The sequence below is a fragment of the Lissotriton helveticus genome, chromosome 1_2, assembly GCF_964261635.1.
Source record: "Lissotriton helveticus chromosome 1_2, aLisHel1.1, whole genome shotgun sequence".
NCBI classification, from domain to species: domain Eukaryota; kingdom Metazoa; phylum Chordata; class Amphibia; order Caudata; family Salamandridae; genus Lissotriton; species Lissotriton helveticus.
The window spans coordinates 100,684,217-100,707,008 of record NC_136058.1 but is presented as its reverse complement, the minus strand read 5'-3'; positions in this window follow the sequence as shown (position 1 = coordinate 100,707,008).

The following is a 22,792-nucleotide window of genomic DNA, read 5'->3' as shown; positions in this document are numbered from 1 at the left end:
ATACATTGGTTTATTGCTTTATTACATACAACACATCTGTGGCAATGCTTTGATGTACGGAAGGATATCCTCCAAATCTCCCCCTCAGGCCCGTTCCCATACACATTTACAGTAGAATTTCTCACCCCGGTCACAACAGGTGATGACTACTGCGCAGCTGGACATTCCGCCGATTCATGGAATGTGGGGGTTTGGTCGGATCTCATAGGGTGAGGGCTTTGATCAATTCGGGGGTCCTTTGATGAGGGAAGCTTTCTACTGTACGGGGAGGGGCAATAAACAGTATCGGCAGAGCTAGGTGTCGGCCTGGGAACGAGGAAGACAAACGGGCACAGGAAAAGGGTTTTTTTGCATCAAAGGATCTGGGACCATGAAAGGAATGAAGGGAGGGGTCGCGCCGGGAACAGGATGGGGCTTTGAGGCAGAGCTGCGCTAGAGAGGGGTTTATGACCCAAGGCATGTGAGAGCGGGGGGTTGTCAGCGCGCGGGTTTTGTGAGGGTGAAGGGTTATGCTGGGGGGGGTCAGTGGCGTGCAGAGGGTGGTTCTGATCGAGGAACCTAAAGTGGCGGGTGCGCACGACAAAAGTGTGGCATCCGGGGAAAAGGCAAGATGGCGCAGATAATGTTTACCAAAATCGTACTAATTTTCCACAGTCCTCCCTTTAACATATCCAAGACATCTTGCTAGTCTATTTCCTATTCATGTCTATTGTGGCGGTCATAAGTAAAAAGTAGGAACCCAGGTGAAGGAGCTATAAACATTACATTTAAAATCTTTCGTCTTAGGAGGCGGGTCTATCGAAAAACTCGTTCGCAGGAAAGTCATAGTAATGCAATACAAAAATGAATCTGTAGTGAGAGCAGTGAGTACATTTCATAATGTGAACTGATAGGTTATTACATATACAAGTTCTGTTCAGATTTGGGTTGGAGCATAATCAATACAATGGTGGCTGGGATAGAAATGAGACGTAGTAGAAACGATGATTGACGGTGTCAATGTTCGAAGTTAATGAGTTCTCAGCATTCTTTGTCGTCTTTTGTTGGCGCTGTGGAGCACCGGCGGTGGAGCTACGGGTCCAGCTCTATTCTAGGTCCCGCGTTGCAGGGCACGACCTTTCCCTCGCGTTTCTGGTCAAAAAGGTCCTTTTCGCCCTGTGTCCTTTGAGTTGATTGTCAAAAAGTTCAGATGGAAGAAGGGTGCGTGTGAGCAGTCCTTTAGGGTAGGTCGGAGAAAAAGGGGGATGGAGCAGGGCCAGATCGGGAACAGACTAGGGGGACGGAAAATTTCAGATAGGCGGGCTCATGACCGAGTTTAGAGAGCGGGGACTTTTCGGCATACATTTGAACATCGAGCAGGGGCATCAGGTCAGCCCTTTCCTCTCATTTTGTCGAAAACAGTGCCTCGTCCTGCAGCTCCTTACTGTCGCGGTCTCGCCTTGGCCAATGTCGCAGATGTTCCATAGTCTGTAGTCAGGCCACGTGCTCCCACATCCGGTCCTTCTTTCCTCCGACAGTCGTACCCTTAAATGAGTTTGAAAAGACAGTCTTTAGAGAATTGGCAGAGGAAGGTAATCACATAAGTCTATTTCTCTCCCAGCTCCAGGCAAAAAAATGGAAACGTCCGTTATATTGGGGTTCACAACTAACATATAAATGATTGGTGATGGGCCTGCTGGATTTACTATAACTTTCCTTCTCAACTATTTCTTTGGTGTTTGTTGGTCGTGGTACGGGATCTGGTACCTTTTGTTGCATTACAGTTACGACAGTTCTTCTGATGGAGACCCACCTTCGTAATATGAGCCTTACAAAGCTATACCGTTCTCTAGGGCTTTATATTTGCAAAGGGTGCTGTGAGCTATCAACACGGTCTGGTAGGTGTCCTGCTGAGGGACGAACATAGGCTAAACATTTTTCATTCTATCAATGCATCCTGCCTTTCAACTAAACATTTTCGCTTTCAATAGGGTTCATTGCAATGATTTCTTCACTTCCGTCTAATCTTTAACTTTGTAAACATCATTCTGGTTCCTACACAGCCTCTTACGGCCTTACTACTTAATTAGAAAAGACAGGGGTCTTATGGGAAACAACTAGGGACATAGAAAACTGTGGTAAGGGCGTAAATCGACCCATCTCTTACTACCGGGGGTGAGGGACAGTTTTATAACTCTCATCTGGGGCAGCTGATACGGAACAGGGGCGTTCCGGGAACATGAGGATGTTTCGATCATCTTTTCTGTTTGGGTATTGCGACAATTCGGGGCGGGGAAGGTCGCGTTATCTGAGGCGTCTTTTTATGACACAGGAGCCGCTGAAATGTAGTTCCCTCATTTCGGGTCAGATTAGGGAACCTCAGTCGTCTTACCTGTCCTTTCCCTTATGGCCAAACCTCGGTTTCATCAATTTTTTAGCGGAAAGGAGAGGTAGTGACACAGCGTCAGGGTGATTTTATTAAAGACAAGTTTTGTGCAAATACTGGCGGTATTTGGAGCCAATTGGGTGGTACGCTAGGGGTGGCGGTTTGCCAATTTCGGTGCTAGTCGTTCGGAAGAGCGAGAGTGTGGAGGAGAGAGAGAGAGAGAGAGAGAGAGAGAGAGAGAGAGAGAGAGAGAGAGAGATGTGCAACAATAGGCTAGATAGTACACGTGCAACATAGGGAGCGGCCGTGTATTAAGATAGGCTATTCAGCGCATTACTCGACACGAGACATCGCGGGTCGGTGTTAGTATTTTTGAAAGCATGCGGTTCAGGACGGGCAAACATTAGGCAGGGTAGAGGGGACATGCTTTAAGTAGAGAAAAACACCATTGTATCGCACTTCTCGCATTCTCGGACCTTCGATCAGTCAAGTCCACGTCTCAGTCGTACAAAAAACATTTCCTCATAGGTTCAGACATACGTGACACGTGTCCATTCACGTAACACGGCACAGGTTCAGACATACGTGACACGTGCCCATTCACGCAACACGGCACAGGGGTGACCGTGTTTTATCGTATCATACAACCTCTTGGCTCTCCCACTACAAGGGTAGTTTGCAGGTGTGCTTAGGTGCCATCTGGCAACGTTAGTCCGCTTCGTGCATCAGGCATGGCGTGACTTCGGATCTCCACCATACCTAAGTCGTGATTCTAATGTAACCTGCAGAGGGAGGGAAAAAGGGGGGGGGAAAGGAGGGGGACAACATTCGCGTATTTTCAAATGCATGGGCACAAAAGTTCTTTATTTACCTCATACTCGTCTTGTCTCCTCGGGATAGAATCCCTGGGGTTGTGGTTTCTGGAGCGAAGGGGGGGGGGGGGCAGTGTGTCCTTATAGGTCGGGTGCAGGGAAACGTTAAGAAGGAAACCAGAGGTACCTAGTGCGAGGTATCTAGTTGGTAGATGTATCTAGCTATCGGGGTCCTTAAATCTCTTTCAACGCTGTGATGTTCTAAGGTTTATCAGTTCTTCGGTCAACTCTGTTCCCTAGTACCTTTGAGTGTCGTATTTTTATAACATTCTATCAGTTACATCGTTTCATTTTACCTATCTTTTATATTCCATCATTTATACCGTTTTGTTTTACCCATCCTCAGAAGTCGAGGTCTTTCTTCATGCGCGAGTTCATGAGTCAGTCGCGTATCTGAAGGCAGAGTATCGTGTCTTAGATTCGATCCTTCATCCGGGGCTGGGCAACCATCTTCTATTAACCTTAAAGAGAGAACAAAGTAGGGTGCACAAAAAATTCTCCCGCTGATCCCATATTTTTTTTTTAAAAAAGCATGCAATACCTGTTCATAGTTTGAAAAACCTTTATTTTGCAAAATCATTCAGTGCGTAGATTATGAGGGTGCAGTCGTACTTGGCCGGACACGGCAATGGCTAAAGTGCGTACAGTAGGGGGGGTTGTTTTGCAGCAATAAAAAAACATTAGAAATGTTTATTCATTCATTCGTAGGAAACTAAAACGTCTATCAATTGGTTGGGGGATCGGGGGCATTTATTTCATAATTTAGAAGCATAGTCAGACTAGTTGCAATCAGATTTCCTATATGCATACCGTGTGCGTGCGTCATAAGCGAGGTTATACATCAGCTATAAAAAAATATAATACATCGTACATTTGTAATCAACATTTTTAACGGGATCCTTTTACATGTTCGTCGAGTGAGCTCTCCTTCTTTCTTGTCAAGTGTACAAAGGGTCATATATATGTCTTAGAACATCAAGTTTTGTACTAGTAAAAAGGTACACCACGAGGTGTTCGTAAGTTCCTATTGATACCGGCGCCATTTTGGGCGGGGCCGGGTTAGTCCGGAAGTAGCATCAGGGAAAAATGTTTCCTACAACCGGCAGTTAGACCAGAGTCCTTTTCGGCAGTTCAAGAATTCATGCTAACAGAAGGAGTGGCTATGTCATGCTTATTTCGTTAGCGATCAAGGCAGTTGTTCCTTACCGGAAGCCTGCAGGGGCCGAGGGCTCCCCCGGGGACTTTTGTAGAATCTTCAAGGCTGTGGAGATGCTGTCGGAGGTGGGGGCTCGTGCCCCGGTGGGCAAGCGTCCGAGTTACATTGCTGGTCAAAGTCATTCTAGCGGCCTAGACCCGCCTTCCAGGGGCTCAGACGCCATTTTGAGGCCCCTGCAGGGGCCGCCCTTCGTCGAGCCTGCAAGAGTGGAAGAGACCCTTTGGAGTGAAAGAAAAGGAACTCTGTGTCATAGGAGCAGGACATTCGGCTAGGGTGCAGCTGTGGCGCCCCCACCTGGGGGGGGCGGGGGGAGACTCGCTCGCGCCATCTCCCTCTCCCGGTGCACCCCACGCTGCTCTCTTTCATGGGCCTGCACGAAGGTCTCTCCACATCCCGTGCTCCACAAGTCCCATGCTCAGTGCTGTGGAAGTATGGCCATCTGCAGCGCACATTCGGTGCGGTACAAGTATCGGTGCAGTCATTGTATGTTCGGTGCTGCGCAAGTATGGGCACCGCTGCATGTTCGGTGCTGCGCAAGTATGGGCACCGTTGCATGTTCGGTGCTGCGCAGGTATTGGTACCGCCTGGCTGGAGGATTTCGGCACCGGGCCGGGGGGCTGGGAGACCTCCTATCCATGGAGGTGGGAGAGGCTCGTCCGCGTCGCCTCTCCCTCCCAGCCCAACCTGGACAAATTTCTGCAGAGGTATTTGTGATGGCCAGACTGGGGCTGGGAAGCCTCCTATCTGTGGAGGTGGGAGAGGCTCGTCCGCGTCGCCTCTCCCTCCCAGCCCGACCAGGACTAATTTTCGTGGAGGTATGTACAGGACATCCCGCCGCCCAGATTTGTCGCAGCCATTGTTCATGATAGAAGTGGCGCCTGGCGTGCTGCTGCGGCCATTACGGAGGGGAAAAGAAAGAAGTGTCCCGTCCTTCTCTGGGCCGGGCTTCCGGTGGATGTCGGCCGGACACCCCTGGCTTTGGCCCCATGAACGGGTTCCTTGGGTTATCGGCTGCAGCCGGATCCAGCCGGCCCCAGTCCCTGGCCATTGGTGGCCGGACCGGGGGGACATGTGGCGGGACTACCTGCAACTCCCAAGGGCCACTGTGGCCGGACCGCTGGCCCCTGTCTCTCCTCTGGCTCCCCCCTATGTTACGATTTCCTGGCCGGGTGTTGGCAGCAGGACCCGCCTTATATGGGTTGCTGCCGGCTGGGCGTAGCCGCAACCCTGCCCCACCTCGAAGTTTCCAGAGTGGGGGGTGTTCTGCTGACTTTCATTTTCTACAGTTTACCGTTCTTGTTTCTAACGTTTCCTGTTCTTAGGGCATTAATAGGTGTTATTATTAAGTATTGTTATTGTTTCTTGCTTGTTATGTTAAATAAAAGTTCGTGTTCATCAGTGGCCTATTGATTTCTTTTTCCCATTCCTTTCTTTCCAGGTTGTTTCATGCTAAAGTTTCTATTAACAGAGGTTAAGTAACACGGAAACACAGGCAGAGGGATGACGTAGATTCATGCCTCACGTACACACAAATTCAGACGGGGAGACAGTACAAGTATGACACACAAAGACCCAAAGACAAATATAAAACAGTTATTGGCCATAATTATCTCTTTCTGTCTGTTAATTTAGAGCTAGACTGGGTTCCCGTCTTATCATTGTCCGATCTATGAAAACTCGAACATGTCACTGAAATCAGTCTGGCGAAATCTGTGCCATCGGGCATAATCAAACGTGGTGGTTCTATCTGGCCTGACCATGTCAGTCTGATTCTTCTTTGTCTCGCGCTTTTTCCCTTTCTTCCGGACTGTTATTCCTGTCGGTCCTCTGTTCCTACTCTCGCTCAGTAAAGTCGGGCATTGGGCTTTCCAGTGCCCGACATATTTACAAAAAGCACATTGGTCTTGCCCTAAGTCTGGTCGTCCTGTGCGTAGTGTCGGGGGATTACTTTCGGGTCGTTGTGTCCTGGGGTTGTCCTGTCGGTATATTCCTTTATCTACTCTGTCCTCGTCTCTTTTCTTTCGTAACATTGCTTCTTTGCGCCACATACCGAGACTGTCGAGCATAATAGGCGTTGTCTTATTATTACGAAGGGCTATTTCTAACGTTTCTATTTTATCAAGATCGAAGGATCCTATCAGTGGCCCCTGTTTGTCTTGACTTTCTTTGGTATACCTGTGCCACAATTTATTATAGGCTATGGTAACTAATCCATAGTTTATGAACATGTCTTTATTAGGGGTGCCTTCCAGCGGAGCTAGATGATCCACCTCTAATAAACGGTCCGGGCTGAACCAGCTATCAATCAGTGGGGAGAAGACAGACATGACGGCTCGCAACGAGGGACAAAAAGTCAGCACTGCCTATCTTATCACTGTATGCAAAGACTAGACAGAATATTTCTATTCTACGTTGTTTGCAGGCAGTGAATACCTCATGAACCAATAACAAAACAGTAAAGAACGACCAGTGGGGAGAATAAGTAGATTCGCAAAGGTCTGCGTCCTCTACCCTTTCACTATCTGCAAAGAGGAACCTGTTCTTTCCTGTTTGTAGACAGAGAATCTCCAGAAAACAATCGGCGAACGGTAGTTCGGGGTCAAAAAAACCAGTTAATCAGTGTGGGAGAGGGAATCTCCCGAAAACCGTTAATAAATAATCAATTCAGTGGGGGAGAAAAATAGGCACGACGGCTGCGTTACCTATCCTTCACTGTTTGCAAAAGGGAAAGAGCCTACTGTTTCTCCGTGTGCAGACAGTGAATCTCCAAATAAGTCAGCAAAGAGTAATACTAGTATTTTCTGAACAATTAAACAATCATTTTGCAGTTCGTCGTGTTTACACGACCTTACCCGGACCGTATGGACAGTTTCTTGTCTTCCGAATCCAGCGCCCGATCGTCCTCTTTTCCTCGTATTCCTCGCAGCACTCCTAATGGTTCCCAGTCAGGACTGTAGATCACTCGAGAGAGGTCTGTTCGGAACTAGTGAAGTTAGGATGATCGGCTGCCAGACGAGGGTCTATTGGGCAAGAGCTCTCCCGATCGTTGCAGTCGTTCACTCTGTCGTCAGGACCTCTCCCACTGGATCCACGAGTCGCTGATGGGCCCCACGCTTGGGACGCCAATTGTTAAATCTAAGGTCAAGGGACAATCGATATTTGCCCGGCGGTATCGCCTCTTTAACCCACGAATTATTAATCAATGAAGAGGCAGGCGCTGGAGACGGGAAGGCAGGAAACAAGGTTTATTCTCTCCGGAGGAGAACACATCAGTTCGGACAGTAAGTATCGTCACGAGGTGCTCTAACTGCATCTCTGAGGCCTGGCCTCTTATACATTGGTTTATTGCTTTATTACATACAACACATCTGTGGCAATGCTTTGATGTACGGAAGGATATCCTCCGAATCTCCCCCTCAGGCCCGTTCCCATACACATTTACAGTAGAAGTTCTCACCCCGGTCACAACAGGTGATGACTACTGCGCAGCTGGACATTCCGCCGATTCATGGAATGTGGGGGTTTGGTCGGATCTCATAGGGTGAGGGCTTTGATCAATTCGGGGGTCCTTTGATGAGGGAAGCTTTCTACTGTACGGGGAGGGGCAATAAACAGTATCGGCAGAGCTAGGTGTCGGCCTGGGAACGAGGAAGACAAACGGGCACAGGAAAAGGGGGTTTTTGCATCAAAGGATCTGGGACCATGAAAGGAATGTAGGGAGGGGTCGCGCCGGGAACAGGATGGGGCTTTGAGGCAGAGCTGCGCTAGAGAGGGGTTTATGACCCAAGGCATGTGAGAAATTAAATGAAATGAAATGAAATGAAATGAAAAAGAATTTCTAAAGCGCATGGCTGCCCTTGAGCATCCCAGCGCTACATGTGCACACAGACAGACCGCCTCTGAACCGCATACAGAGATGTTAGTCATTCTGGGGGAAAAGGAACGTTTTCAGGGATTTTCGGAATCTGGTCAAGCTAGGTTCTTTCCTCATTGATGTTGGGAGGGAGTTCCATAGAGCGGGGGGTTGTCAGCGCGCGGGTTTTGTGAGGGTGAAGGGTTATGCTGGGGGGGGTCAGTGGCGTGCAGAGGGTGGTTCTGATCGAGGAACCTAAAGTGGCGGGTGCGCACGACAAAAGTGTGGCATCCGGGGAAAAGGCAAGATGGCGCAGATAATGTTTACCAAAATCGTACTAATTTTCCACATTACCCCCCCTTGTTTGTGCCTAATTTGACACAAAGTCAAACTTGACTTGGATTTGGAAGTCAGTCAGTCAATCAAGCTTTATTCGTTTTTTGAACAAACCATAAAAAAGTACAATATAAATAAAACCTAAAACACACAATAAAAATACATAGATATTTGTGTAATAAACTTGCATTAAAAACGTATCCTAAAATCCAGCTGCAAATTTTCATAAATCACTACTATTTCTTAGTCTCATAGCAGATTTTAAAAAGCCGGCTACAATAAAAACAATGTCTACAGTCAACAGTTGTAAAAACAGGAGGGCTGGACGCACTTGAATGAACTGTGCTCATTTTATCAAAGGAATTAAATAAGCCTTTCTTGGTACATCGTTAAAATTGCAAAATATTATAAAGTGTAAGGTGTCCTGCTGAGACACATTGTTGCAGCCGCAGGTATCAAGATTGCGAGCATTGTACCTACCCGGGGAAAGGCCAGCAAATAGTGCAAAGGTCCAGCCTATATGTGATAACTAAAACGTTATCATAATTACTCTTTTCAACTGAAAGATAGGGTCCCATTGTATGAACAGATTTAAGAAAGATGTATCTACGTATCAGGAACAATTAAATGGCAGTTTCTTCTCTGACCGAAATTCTTAACCTCATAAATTTACCCCATGTCCAGTTTCACAGATTTCATCTCAGGGGTATCAAATAGGGCCACCCAACCTAGACTCTGCAAGGCTCCTTAACATATTTACGCCAAGGGATATGTAGGGAGTGCTCAAGGGCAAGGCATCTTTCAGTATCTCTTTATTCAAGTGGGTTTCCTTCCCTGACTAAATATCTATCCAGAGAAGAAGAGGACGGAGCACCATTATGTCGGTTATGTTATCAGCTCCCAGTTCCTAATGTACTGCAGAAGCTGAGAAACTTTGGGGCCACACAATAGTCACTTTAAGAAAAGGTTTTTGACTGTCTGCAGCTGGTTCAGTTTGGTGTACACCCAGATCACACTCCCATAGACGATCTTTGAGATACATGTGGCTTGATAAAACTGAAATAATGCCCTAATGGGTCTTCTAACAAACCTGGGTGGAAAATTAAAAACCGCTGCTTTTGCCTCTATACTATCCAGCTTTTACCATGGGGCTCCAACTTAAAGATTAATCAAATAATGTTCCCAAATATGAGAATGCCCTAGTCATGGGTAAAATATGTGTTCCCAGGCTGAAAGGATTTTGTTTCAGTTGAGCAGGGGACCACAACCATAACATAGGATTTGCTGACATTAACCGACAAAGCCACATCATCCTAGAAAGCTGCAAAAAAGTCCAGCAGGGCCTGCAAACCCCTCACAGTTCTGGCCATAAACACTGCATCATCTGTGTAGAGTTAAACAGGCAGAGGGCCGGGTCTCAACAAGTGGACAATCAGCTTTGGTATCTATGAAGGCCTGCTCCAGTTTGTTTACATATATAGGGTGAATAAAAAAGGGGCCAAGATGCATCCCTGTCTCACACTTCTACCAACGTTAAAACAAAGGGTGCGTTCCAGGTTATTTGAGTAATATATCAAGGCCAAAGTGTTGGCATGGAGATCTCTCAGGAAGTGGACTATGTCTTAATCCTCCCTTAAGGATAACATTAGCTGCCACAACTTGTCTCTGTGAACCCGGTCAAAGGCCGAGGCAAGATCCATAGAGGCTAGATGGATGGAACCTGAACAAGAGACCACATGTTTATTTAAGACCAAGTACAGATTTAAACATTGGTCCACTGTCGACCTCCCTGACCAGAAACCAAACTGCACACTGGATAAGATATTATATTCCTTAGCCCACTAAACTAACCTGTCCAAAAGGGCACGCCTCACCACCTTAACCACTCAGTTTTATCAGGGAAATTGGCCAGTACGATTAGGGGCTGTCCCTGTCTCCCTGTTTAGGTTTTGCAGACCTGCGTTGCAGCGCGCATGCGCTGCTCGCTCTGCGAGGCTTATTGTAATCAAGGAGGTTTCAGAAGTGGTGTTGAAGCCCCACCCCCATTTTTTACTGGCTGTGGTCATTGTTTCTGGTAAACGCTGGCTTCCGATTGAAAATGAGGCTTCTTTGTTTCCGCCCTGTCTCCTTTTGGGACGACCCATCCGGACTGGATCGTTTACTTGCGGCGTTATCCAGTCTCGTTCAATTAGTTGGTAGGCACTTTCTTTTTGTCATTCAGCCACGAAGCGCAATGCTGCAGTGCTGTGCACTCTTAATTGTATGTCTTTTTATTACTTTAATGAGTGCGGCACCCGCTAGGGACACAGCGCTCACTTTATTTATTTATATTTTTATATGCATGTATATGTATTCGTGTATTTGTGTATAGAAAATTTTATTTGTAAGTGTATGTGTGATGATGAAAGGCAGAAATTGTGAAATGGACTCTCGCACAAGAATAAAAGCAGTTGGGCTGACCCAGACATATTTAATGAAGTGATATATGACACTCGCTTGGCTATGCGTTTGCGAAACTTGTTTTCTCCTCTACCAATCAGCGCTTGGCTGGCTAGAGTCATGATGCACCGGCAAATGGGCATGTTTGAGTCAATGTTTGAGTTCCGATAGACTTCTATGCAAGTCCGGCTTAATTGCGGGTTTGACAGTTGTAGTCAAGTGTAACCCAACACCACCTCACTTTGCATCAGAGAGGGCGCCTGCTGTGCATAGCACAGGAGAAGGCTACATTCATGTAATTGGGTGCTGATTTGCAGATAGACGAGCGAATAGTGCTTTACAATGGGTCCGCACCGAGGTGTAATTTCATGTACGACCACAGAGGTGCTGGTGCTCTTGTTAGCTGACAAGCATTACATTACAGTGACAAACTACTTTCATCGAGTCTGCGTGGACCGCGCCATATTAATGTGACTGGAATACAATTGTCAATTAGATAATCACAGTCGCGAGTGGACCATGGCGGGTCGCGTTGGGTAAAATAACGTTCCGCCCCATGTAGTTAGGACCTGCATTATGGTGTGTGGCAGTAAGATATACATTGTGTAGTGAAGGACATAGCGCAATGAAAGAGAGACAGCGTCTCTCCAAGTTGGTAACTCACTTGTCATCGATTGGCTCCCGGCGACTTTACCTACCTCTGTCTCATTCGCCCTGACAGCAGGATGATCTGAAGTATGGGGTATTTTTTAAGGCTGTACAGAGTGCTCCCTAGTTCCGTAATTAGGTGCCGGTGGGACCTGATTAGTATTACTCGGATCATCCTGCTCTAACAGTCAATCGCAAACATCAGGGAAATTCAAAGGGGTCATATCTATTGCAGCTGGCCACCTGACAGGGAACTAAATGGTCTCCACACCAACCTAGGGACTGGAACTTTGCTGCATGCGAGGGGACCAGTCCCAGTGACATTACCAAGCACTTCAACATGAGGGGTATCCTCTAGGGGCCAGTTAATGACCACATCGTTATTAGGTCTAAGTCTAATTAGGCATAAGCAAGGTGGGTAGGCAGTACATCAGATGATATAGCCTGGGGTAATGCATGTGATTTTCTGCAAAATCGAACATGTACATAGTTTGTCGGAATGTCTTATGGAGAGTGTACCTATTACACAAATCCCACACTGGACACCATTTGCTAAACATTGCGCAGCAGCACATGGTAGAAAGGTGAACAAAATAGGCTTTTTAGCATGAGTGCAGTCAAGGACATTATCTGCAAACAACCTTTTTTAAATTTAGAAGGATTCCTGTTTTATCCTATACACAATATAGTGCAGAGATTTGTCAGCAAGTACCCCATTGCATGAATCATAGTAAATCTTGACCAAGGCGTCAAGTACTCTTGCGTCCACAATAAGTGTCCAAAGTGTATCTTAGCTAGGCTAGGAAAAAGTATAATCAAAAAAGCTGTGGTCCCAATCACAGAAAAGGAGTAGAGAGTGCGACCTGAGAAATGTAGAAATATATATAAGATCAATATGAGAACCCCATCAGTCGTAATCTGAAAAGACAGCGTCCTCCACGCTTGATAACAAGGCTAAAAAAAGCTTTTTATGATCTTATATATATTTCTACATTTCTTGGGTCAGGCTGCCTACTCCTTTTCTGTGATTGGGACCACAGCTTTTTTGATTATACTTTTGCCTAGCTAAGATACACTTTGGACACTTATTGTGGACGCAAGAGGGGACACTTTAGTAAGTTACTCTACATAGGAACTCTATTTCCGCCCTGTACCTTATACTGGATACACTTGGACACTTTCTGAGGACGAAGAAGGGGCAATTTAGTAATTTACTCTACTCGGAACATAGGAACTTTATCCCCGCTCTGTATCTTATACTGGGGCCTCTCTGGCTTTGATTCATTTACATGATATCGATTTGTGGTTACCAATCCCATTTCCTGAAGCGACCCGCAACACTTTGTGGTTATCAATCCCACATCTTTAAGCGACCTGAATCACTTAAGATACTGCTGACCGCCTTTTGCCTTGAGAAAGTCTGGGTACCAACTTTGTACTGACGAAACACGTGTTGGCTGCTTCTGACGCTTGAACTTGAATACATGAATAAAAGAAAATCACATGCATAAAGACTTCGATTTGGTCATCTTGTCTTGAAAGAATTGATAATTTACTGATGTATTACTTGCACTTTACAGTTTTATTGTTTAAATACTATTGCGACTTACAAAATCTCTTAACATTTCCAATTGGGTTGTGCTGTGCTGACCTTTTCAATTTCTGTGCCGGCAGGTCATATTGATTTGCTCCAGTCATTCCTGGTAGTGAGTGACAGTGGTCCCTCTAGCACCCCTGCTATAGTTACAGCAATTCTGATATTAATGTGCCCTGATTATTAGGTTTCCCTATATTTACATATACTTTGATGTGTGGTTATTCCCTTTTAGGGAACACCGCTCCCAAATTGTCTTCAAAGAGGTACTAAAGAGTGGATTGACTCGAACCACAGCAGGAGGACCCTGCAGTTTCCAGCAGAACATGAAGGCTTTCCGAAGGTCTGTTTAAAGGATTCAAGTCTGACGTGAGAGTGCTTCTTCTACTCAGAATCTCAGTAATGGTTCACTGGGGCCTAGTTTATGAAATGTGCAATCAGAATGCCTAAATGGAAAACCCACAGCTAGTGCAGAACAGATGTAAATCATTTGAAAAGTTGATAAACAAATGGTATAGTGGGCACCCAATCAGGTGAGCGGATGTTGGTCTGTGGTGGAAGGTATGATAAAAGGTAAAGGGAGTGACTTTGGGCCACATTAGTGTAGCCACAGTGGCATTGACATTACAACTTGGGCAGTCAGATTGCATTGGCACTGCCGCAACCGCCAGGGATCAGAGAGCCCTGGTAGTGTTGAGGCAGTCTTGAGGCGCAATATGCTTGGCGGGCCGCTGGAGGCCCCACCACGCATATCACTAGTTTCCTCACTGCCACACTTTTCATCGTGGTGCGACTGCCATGAAAAGTGAGGCAGTGAGGAAACAAAGGGGGCCCGGGTGCCTCTGCGCCATGGGTTGCATGCAGGGGATCACATGTTGTGCCCCCTTGTTTGCATGCCCCCCAGTTCCTGCAGGACATTTGACAGTTCATGCCCTTCATAAATGCCTTTGGCGCTACCATTGCAGTGCCTTTTAAAAAGGCACTTCCATGGAATCGCCAAAGATCTGCCCTCCAGAGATTTCAAAAGTTGTTCTCTGCCAGGCGGTTTTATATGGCTTTGGCAGTGTCGAAGCGGGTGCTGCGGTGGTGTGACGGCCCCACTCCAAGACCACCAAAGTCATAATAAGGCCCTGTGCCTTGTGCCACCTCACATGTATGTGAGGGTGAACTGGAGGTACTTTAAAAGGAAGCAAATATAAGCTAAATACTGACTGGGGCCCCCAAAATGGCCCGTGTTAGTAAAGGTGTGGACGCAGAAATGCATGCCTGTATTCGGTTTCAATGTGTCCCTACGGAATCACCTGCAGCATGTCAAGAATTCATGTCCCTGATTGCTAACTCTTTGGGAAAGTGAGAACACCTCTCCTGCTTACCCAACACAGTAGCTAGGTATTGGGAACAAATGGTAAGTGTCCTGTTCTGCACGCATTAACCCCGGGATGTGCGCAAGGCATTACAATACTCTGCTTATTAGCCGCCTCGTTCAGAGAACTATTCGTTTTTATTTTATGAATGTTTGTTATCTACATTTGTCTATACATACCTTTCCTCGGGTTCCATAGTTTATCCTCAGCAGCGAAAGTACTAGGTGATTAAGGATGTCTTGGAGCTTTACAAGTGATTTGTAATATTTTATCAGACTTTCTGACTCAAGGATTTTAAAATGTATCGTTGGGCGTTTTTTAATTTTAGAATTCTTAAAAATAAACATATGTGCCACTAGCATTGTTAACACCTGAGCTCTTTGTGTTTGAGCAGCACCAACACACATTTTACTTTTGATTGTGCACAGGTGATTTTGGTATGCTTGACTTCTATTCTGGGCCAGTGACATAAGGAAATCAAAATATAATCCCTAGCCAATATGTGAATGTCATCATTTTATTGTAAGTCCTCTTGCCGTTTCGTTTTTAAAGATTTAGTAAATGCTTAGGTTGTAGTTGACACACATACCTGGATCTGCTTTGCTGAAGAGCATACATTGTGAGGACTTGATAACTTTTTTATATAGAACTTTATACAGACGTTTTGTTGCTTCTAAGCACTATCAATAAACTGGTGTTACTATTAGTGAATTTAACAGTACTCAATATATCGATCTCTAAATGATGAAAGGCTAAGTTGGCCCTTCGAAGGTCATGACCTGGAGGTCAGACAGATGTCATCACCACATTGCCGGCGTTGCGCTTGAGTTTGCAGATATAAAGTCTACACAAATAGCCGCGTGAAAAGCAAGCCAAGAATAAACGGCAGGTTTGAAAATGTTTCCGTGTCTTATGTGTTCTTGGCATTCTGCAGGAGTGCTTGCTGCTGTCACTTTGAGGAGTTTTCTAACAGGATCACTCGCGGGCTCCCTCGCGCTTCCAGTCTTCGATACGAAGAAATAATAATATATCACCGGCCTGACCCTTTGGCCTTTATGAGTTATCTGTTTTAGAAAGATGTGAAACCGCCTTTTATATCCACCATAATAGATATTTAGAGATTGCCGATCAATAGCGAACAAGTTTGCTGCTTGTAGTTAATGGGTGCCAAAGGGCCGCGCCGACATTGACCTCTTGACACGCTCGGTGACAAAAAATCTATACAAAAATAAATAAGAAAAGGCCCTGTCATTCACCAAAGTTGTGAATATAGATCTGCAGCAGGTAATTGTTATTTTCTGGGCAGAACTGTCGCAGAGTTTCAATTGTAAACCAATGTTTTGGGACCCTTCAGTTCTGACAAATGTAAGATTAATATCTAGCTCTCGCTGGCCTTCTCTCTACAGCAACACCGTGTTACACACAGCGTCGGCGCACTTGTCCTTTCTTTATTTCCAGACTGTTGAGTGCGTAAGGATGATGACACTTTAGCTCCTCAGGATTATATTGTGTGTCACGACGCCATCTTTTCGTAATCCCAGAGGGCAATCTGAAAAGAACAGCACTGCGCGAAGCATTAAGAAAATGCACGAAGTCCTTTCCTCACTCTCTTCTGTACAAAGAGCCCAAGTCTTCGTGACGCATTGCTCTTTTATCCAAACTCATTTTATTAACACATTTAATAATGTTTTAAAATGGAAAGTAAGGCACATTAACCTTGTAATCTTCACCTTGACATACACATTATCTTCTTTAGTTTTTATTTATTAGTGCCCAAATTCATCCCAGGTATTTTTGCAGTATTCACATGAATGTGGCACGTTTCACTGCTAGTCTTGGGGCTCCTGCTCAGTTGGAAGAAGGTGGAAGTGGAAAATGGTGGATGTGGCCATAAGTTGTAGGGTTATGCCTAACTATTAGCTGGCTTCCTGTAGGGATTGTATTTCCGGCAGCAGCGATGTGGGGGTCATGGTGCGCAGGTAGAATGCAGCATCAGGTGAATTCGTGCAGCATGAGTGGACTACCATCAGGTGAACTGATGCAGGGTGCAACCACAGGGATTTGCCTGCTGCTGTGCGCGAGAGACGGTCCTTGAGACCTTGTTGGGATGGTGCTCATGGTTATGCTGTCTCAGGAATGTGTGGAGGTGGGGGTCTACGACACCAGCAGTATGCTCACACATATGCATGTTGTAGGCCATATATTTGATTGGGAAAAGATAGAAGTACCATGAAAGAATGGTGGTCACGTTTCTTGGCGAAGGGCCTAACAACATGACTCAAACATTCAGCGGTGCTTCTCTGTTGCTTAGAACTGGAACAGCTTCAGGATCTTGAGAGCTAGTATTTCTGATTAGAATTTGTATCTATTTTGTTTCCTTGCTTTTCTAACCAGCCCCGTTCTATATCGGGACACCTGTTCTGAGCCAGTGTGCAGTGACATGGCTCTTCGACCCTAAACTGCCACCCGGAGCTCTCTTTGCTGCCCTACCTCTGTGTACCTATAGTGCTTTTTTTTTTAATTTTATATATATTTTTATTAATTTTAACACAAGAGTAGAAATGTACATTTCGGGTATCGTTGGTAGAACATATTACAGTGGCGAACGGGCAGAAGAAATGAAGAAATACCATACAATTGTAGGCATCCGGACAGTATCAGTACCAGCCAGAGCTGGGTCAAAACAATACAATACAAATAATCATAAGCAAACATTATCAGAATCTGCCCACCATGGATACAGGATATAAAAATGGACACTCGACACCCGGATATGCATAACAACAGGCTCAGGAGAATATGCCACATCTCTTGTGGAGAAGGGAAAAGGAAAAAAGATAGGTCATAGAACAAAATAAAGGAAAAAAAAAAAAAAAACTCAACCCCCCACCCTGCACCCCTGCGGATGGCTACGACCTAACCCCACTAGCAGCGTGCCTGTCGCCCCCTAAACTACACCCCAAGGAAGGGAAAAGATGGAGGAGGAATGTCTTACAATACGATGCGGGCTCCCGGACTCCCCTCCCCCCCCGCCGCGAGCAGATGTTCCCTATCATGGTACTAAGCGAGGTAAAGTAGATTTATAAGCAAACTGATAGGGAAATCACCAAAAGAGAAAAGACCATCCCGCCCAGCCCCCGACACCACAGAGGCAACGAATCCCATTGTCGAACACAGTCAGTACACCAAACCCAAAAAAGCAGAATCCCATCTGGCCCTCACTCCCACCGATACCACCCAGCAGTGTCAAAGGAAATCCCTGCACAGAATTAAAACAGTCAAGTTCAGCCCTGGCCTCTACGATCCATCACACAAACCTTTTTCGAGAGGACCAGCATAATAGCAAAATAGTCAAAACGTTGTAGAAAAGGGAGGGGAGCAATATAACATGAAAGGGTCAGAAGAGTCAAGTCTCGAAGTCTATCAGAAACACGAAAGTCAATCCAAAGAATATCGATGGAGGTCTCCAGAAACGAAGAAAGAAATAAGTCCTGTGCGGGCGATGACTTTGCCGAGCTTGCTGGCTGGGCAGGGGCTCCAGTCGCGGGCTGCTGTAGTTGCGCAGACACAATTGGCATCAGATTATAATGATGCTCGGGGTTCTCCTCTCGGATAAAATCAAGCTTCGCGGGGGTCGCCATATGTTGCGGGTCTGACTATGGGCTAGGGTCCGGTCTCGAACAAATAGTCTCGATGCGTACAGTCAAGTTGTGGAGAGCAGCCTCCATTTGCCAGTGAAGAGCCCCGATGGCGGCCATTACAGTCCCCAGCGACGGTCCACACGTCGTCCGATCCATCTCCGCTTAATCGATGACAAAGCAGGTCATCAACCCCGGAGGCCGGCTATTCCGGGGAAACCAACTGGAGTGGGGTGGGCAAAGGCGACTGGCGACTTTCAGGCTTTGCGCTCTTTACACCGCTGCCGAGAGCGCCCCCCCCCCCTGCGGACCCCGAGGGCTGCAGCAGGGTCACAGGAATCGGACCCCCACTCACCGCGGCATCCACGTCTCGTCGCTGTCTGGCTAGTATACGCAGGGACTCGAGACCACCACCAGGATCGAGAATTCGTTTCACTCCGATGGAACCGGACCCTGCCAGGTACCCGCGGCCGATGTTGTTCAACTGAAACCCGCTGGGTCAGTACTCGAGGCCCCGGCTTATAGTCTGGAGGAGGCCCGAAAATGACAGACGGTGTAACTTTGTCAAAAAAGGTGATAAAGACTCCGGGATTGCGCCCCTGGACTCAGAGACGATTCAGACACACGGGAGTCTGGCGGGAGGTCAGGATTAAGTTCAGGATAGATCCGCCAGCAACGGAGGTCGACGGAGCCGGGAGCTTATGCGGCCATCTTGGTTGCTAGCGTAGCTCCTCTTCCCTATAGTGCTTTTTTGTTTAAGGAGAGCAGTATTTTCCCTGGCAGCCAACCTACAACTGGTATTGGTCCCTTCATTTTGTTGTACAATTATTTTTTTTCGGTCATTAGAGTAAGGGCTGCTATATTTGATTCCAGTCCAGTCACTGTACAAGGCATTCATTTGTCTTTTCTCTATACAAGACCTTAATCTGTTCTTTCTTTTACACAATGCTTTGATTTAATTTGGCCCAAGGAAGGAAGGCCTCTAATGTGCCTGCAGAAAGATGCTCAGCAGTGTAAACAAAGCAACTCCTCTCTGGAGGTGGACCACATCTCAATGATCAGGATCTCTTTTCTCCTTTGTGTAGTTCCTGGTCCCTTGAGACATTCCATAGACATGCTTTGTCTTAGGAGTTCATCAGCCGAACTGAGGAAATTGTCTTAGTATCGGCTAATCTCCAGTTTACCATGCTTCAGCAAGATAATTGAAAATTAGTTCACTAGATAGATACAAAGTTTGTGAAACTCAACCACATTCTTTACATCCACCAATCTTGTTCAGGACTTCAACGTCCATTAAAACGACCCTGGCCGAAATCCAAGAAGTTCTGCTGCTAGGCGTAGATTAAAATAAGAAACCAGCCCTCATACAAAACCTCTCTGCAGTCTACAGCACCGCAAAGCATGATAACTGGCTGCTAGGACTGGAGGAGGGGTCTGGAATTATGGTTCCACGCAGAGTGAATGTTGTCCTGCTCAAATCATAGTTAGCAAGTTCCGTTGTATTGACAGGTTTTCACCACAGGTTGTCCCTACTGTGTCTGCTGTTCAACTTCCATATGTACATGCTGGTCCTGCTCTTTGAGTAGTATCAGACAAGTCTCCAAACATACTCCATTAATACTCAAATCCACTTGTATTTGGAAAAGTTCTCACGAAATGACTTCACGCTTGCCTGGGATCACGTGTTACATGGAGTGAATTATAGCTTCCTATGCTTCAATGAGGCCAAGGCTGAGATGTTGGTGCTGCGTGGAACGGAAACCACAATCTGTTTTGTCTCTACACACTCCGTTTTTTAAACTGATCTTTTTCCTATCACCTTTTGCTTTTCTCATTGTGTCTAATTAGTGTTTCCAGGTGCATCACTCAATCAACCCCAATCATGGTTTGAATGACTATATCAGTCAGTGAACCGTACAGTTTATGTGTGATAAACATCGTAAGTCCTAATCACCAGGGCATTACATTTTTTTGTACAGCAAAGAATCTCAGGGAAAAACACATCCTTTTTTTGATGTCCTCTTAACTGTTTTCTCCTTCATGGAACTGAATGAAATTTGGCAAACTAGCCCGTAGCTGCATACACTAAGGGACTGCCAAATCAGGCTCAGGTCTGCCCATGCGGTCAAACGTTATAGGCAAATCAAAAAGTGGTTTTCCAATGGACAATGCAGCGGTATCATAATTACATATATTAGAATCATAACTATGTATAATACGCAAGCAGCAATAGCACCTGTGTAGATATAGTTAGGTCAGAGTTCCTACTGAATAGGCATATTTTGTTTTCTTAACAAGTTTAGCATCGTTTGACAAATCTACACAAACCTTTCCAAAAAAATAGTACATGCAGTTTGGTTTCATCGTGGCTAGTTTTGTGCAGATCTATCAAGTGGGGGTCATCAAAAGGGTGGGAATCCCAAAAGGAAAATTTTCCATTTTAACATAAAAAAAAAAACAAAAAACAAAAATAACATCTGTAGGATACTTTGCTCCTCAATACAGAAAAAACACTGAACATAATTGCACCAATCTTGGCATGTAAGCAGAACTTTACTCAAAGAAGTATCCACATTTTATCCACATCATCTAATTCACATCACCTGTTTTTCACTATTTCCTCACGCACTGCAAATCAGTTACCTTTACCTTTACATACCTCTTCAGATACCCTCACACTTACCCAATATCACTGGTCCATCGGTACCCACTTCAACACATAGTGGCTACAATCATACTCTCCTTGGTGTGAGGAGACCCAGATGATGACAAGGGCGGTATCGGGCGGTAACTGATGGGTATACTTCATGCCCTAGAGACATCTTATTGTGCCATATTCACATAGAATAGTTTTTCTTCCTCCCTTATATTTTAACATTTGTTGATTTCATGCCTTAGACTGGATGATGTTAGACCCACAGGCACCTTTTGTTGATTTATGTTATAACTTTAACTGCAGTTCAGAAATCTCGATTTTAATCAGATCCGCCAAGGGGATAAAGTTAAAGTACAGATCTGTTATAAGGCATCAAAGTTAAAAGTATATCAAATAATTCCTGACCCCCTTATCACCGGGGCAGGCACGTAAAAGGTGCAATGTCCAGCTCCCACTGGCACCACAATGAGTAATGCCGGGGAGTATGCAGGTGCTGCAGGGGCTTTGGGACAACACCACCGCCCCAACTTACAATGAAAGGGGTGGGTGACCGGGTGGGCACCCATGGAAGAAAATGCAATGGCCGGTTCCCACCGGCACCACAATCGGTGCTGGCTGGGGAGCCTGCATGGGGAGCTAGGGCCTTGGGGCTCAACCGACTGCCACCAAGGATGCTCATGTTGTCGGTGGGGCACCGGGGCACAAACTGTAAAATGAAATGGCAGCTCTTGCTGGCACCCAGTATGGGTACTGACTGGGGCCAATGTTGTCTGTGGTCCGGTTGGGCACTTGGACACCCATAAAAAAAGAAAAAAAACTATAATAGATAAGCAACTGAAGGGGATCGTTTATTATTCATTGCTCCTTGTAAGGAGCGCCCCATAATGCCCTGTGAGGGATTTTCTATATTACATTTTGCCTTCCTGCTGGTGCCCCTAGAAGGGCCAGGGCCACCACCAACCATATTTTTAATGTTGTCAAGAGATACAGGGAGTGTAGCAGTCCTCCACCAACATTTAAAAGAAAAATACAATAAGTTTCCTGGGTCATTGAATCATGACCCCAGGAGAGCTTACCATATATTTTTTAGAGCAGGAACCCTTTGTGGTTGGTTCTATGGCTGCATTTTGTGGCCTGAAAAATGTTAAAAATCTCATAGACGTGTTTAATGTTTCACTAATATTAATTATTACAATGTGTGAATATATGAAATGTACATTTGATTATGGTTATTGTTGACTTTTTCACAACTGGTATAGGTCTGCTTTGTATATATGGATGTGCTGACCCCTTGATTAAGCCAATATGTTGTGCCACTTTTTATATTTTAGTATTTTGTGCTTTTGACAAAGCCAGTAGGTGTGAATTACTTAAAATGACACCCTTTATATTGTTACATGACATAGTCAGCAGTGCATAGCGGCGGTAGGTTTCATGGAGCGCTGGGCCCCATACCAGGCTCTGTGACCAACCCCACACTGTGCACAGTGATGGACATCTTACTTTACGTTAAAAACACAATACAAATTCGCTGAAAAGACCAAAGATTAAAGGGACATTATAGTGAGGAATTGTAATAATATCATACTTTACTTTAAAAAATCTTTAGAAATTCACTGAAAAAATCAAAGGTTAATGGGACGTTATAGGTAGGTGAAAGTGTCAGTTAAAACATACCATTTTCAATGAACAGAACCACTGAAATTCACCAGTTATAGTAACTATAACTCGCGCCCTAAAGTAACCATACTTCGCACCCTTGCCATGCATTAGCAATTACCTCACATATTACATCACTCATGACATATTCT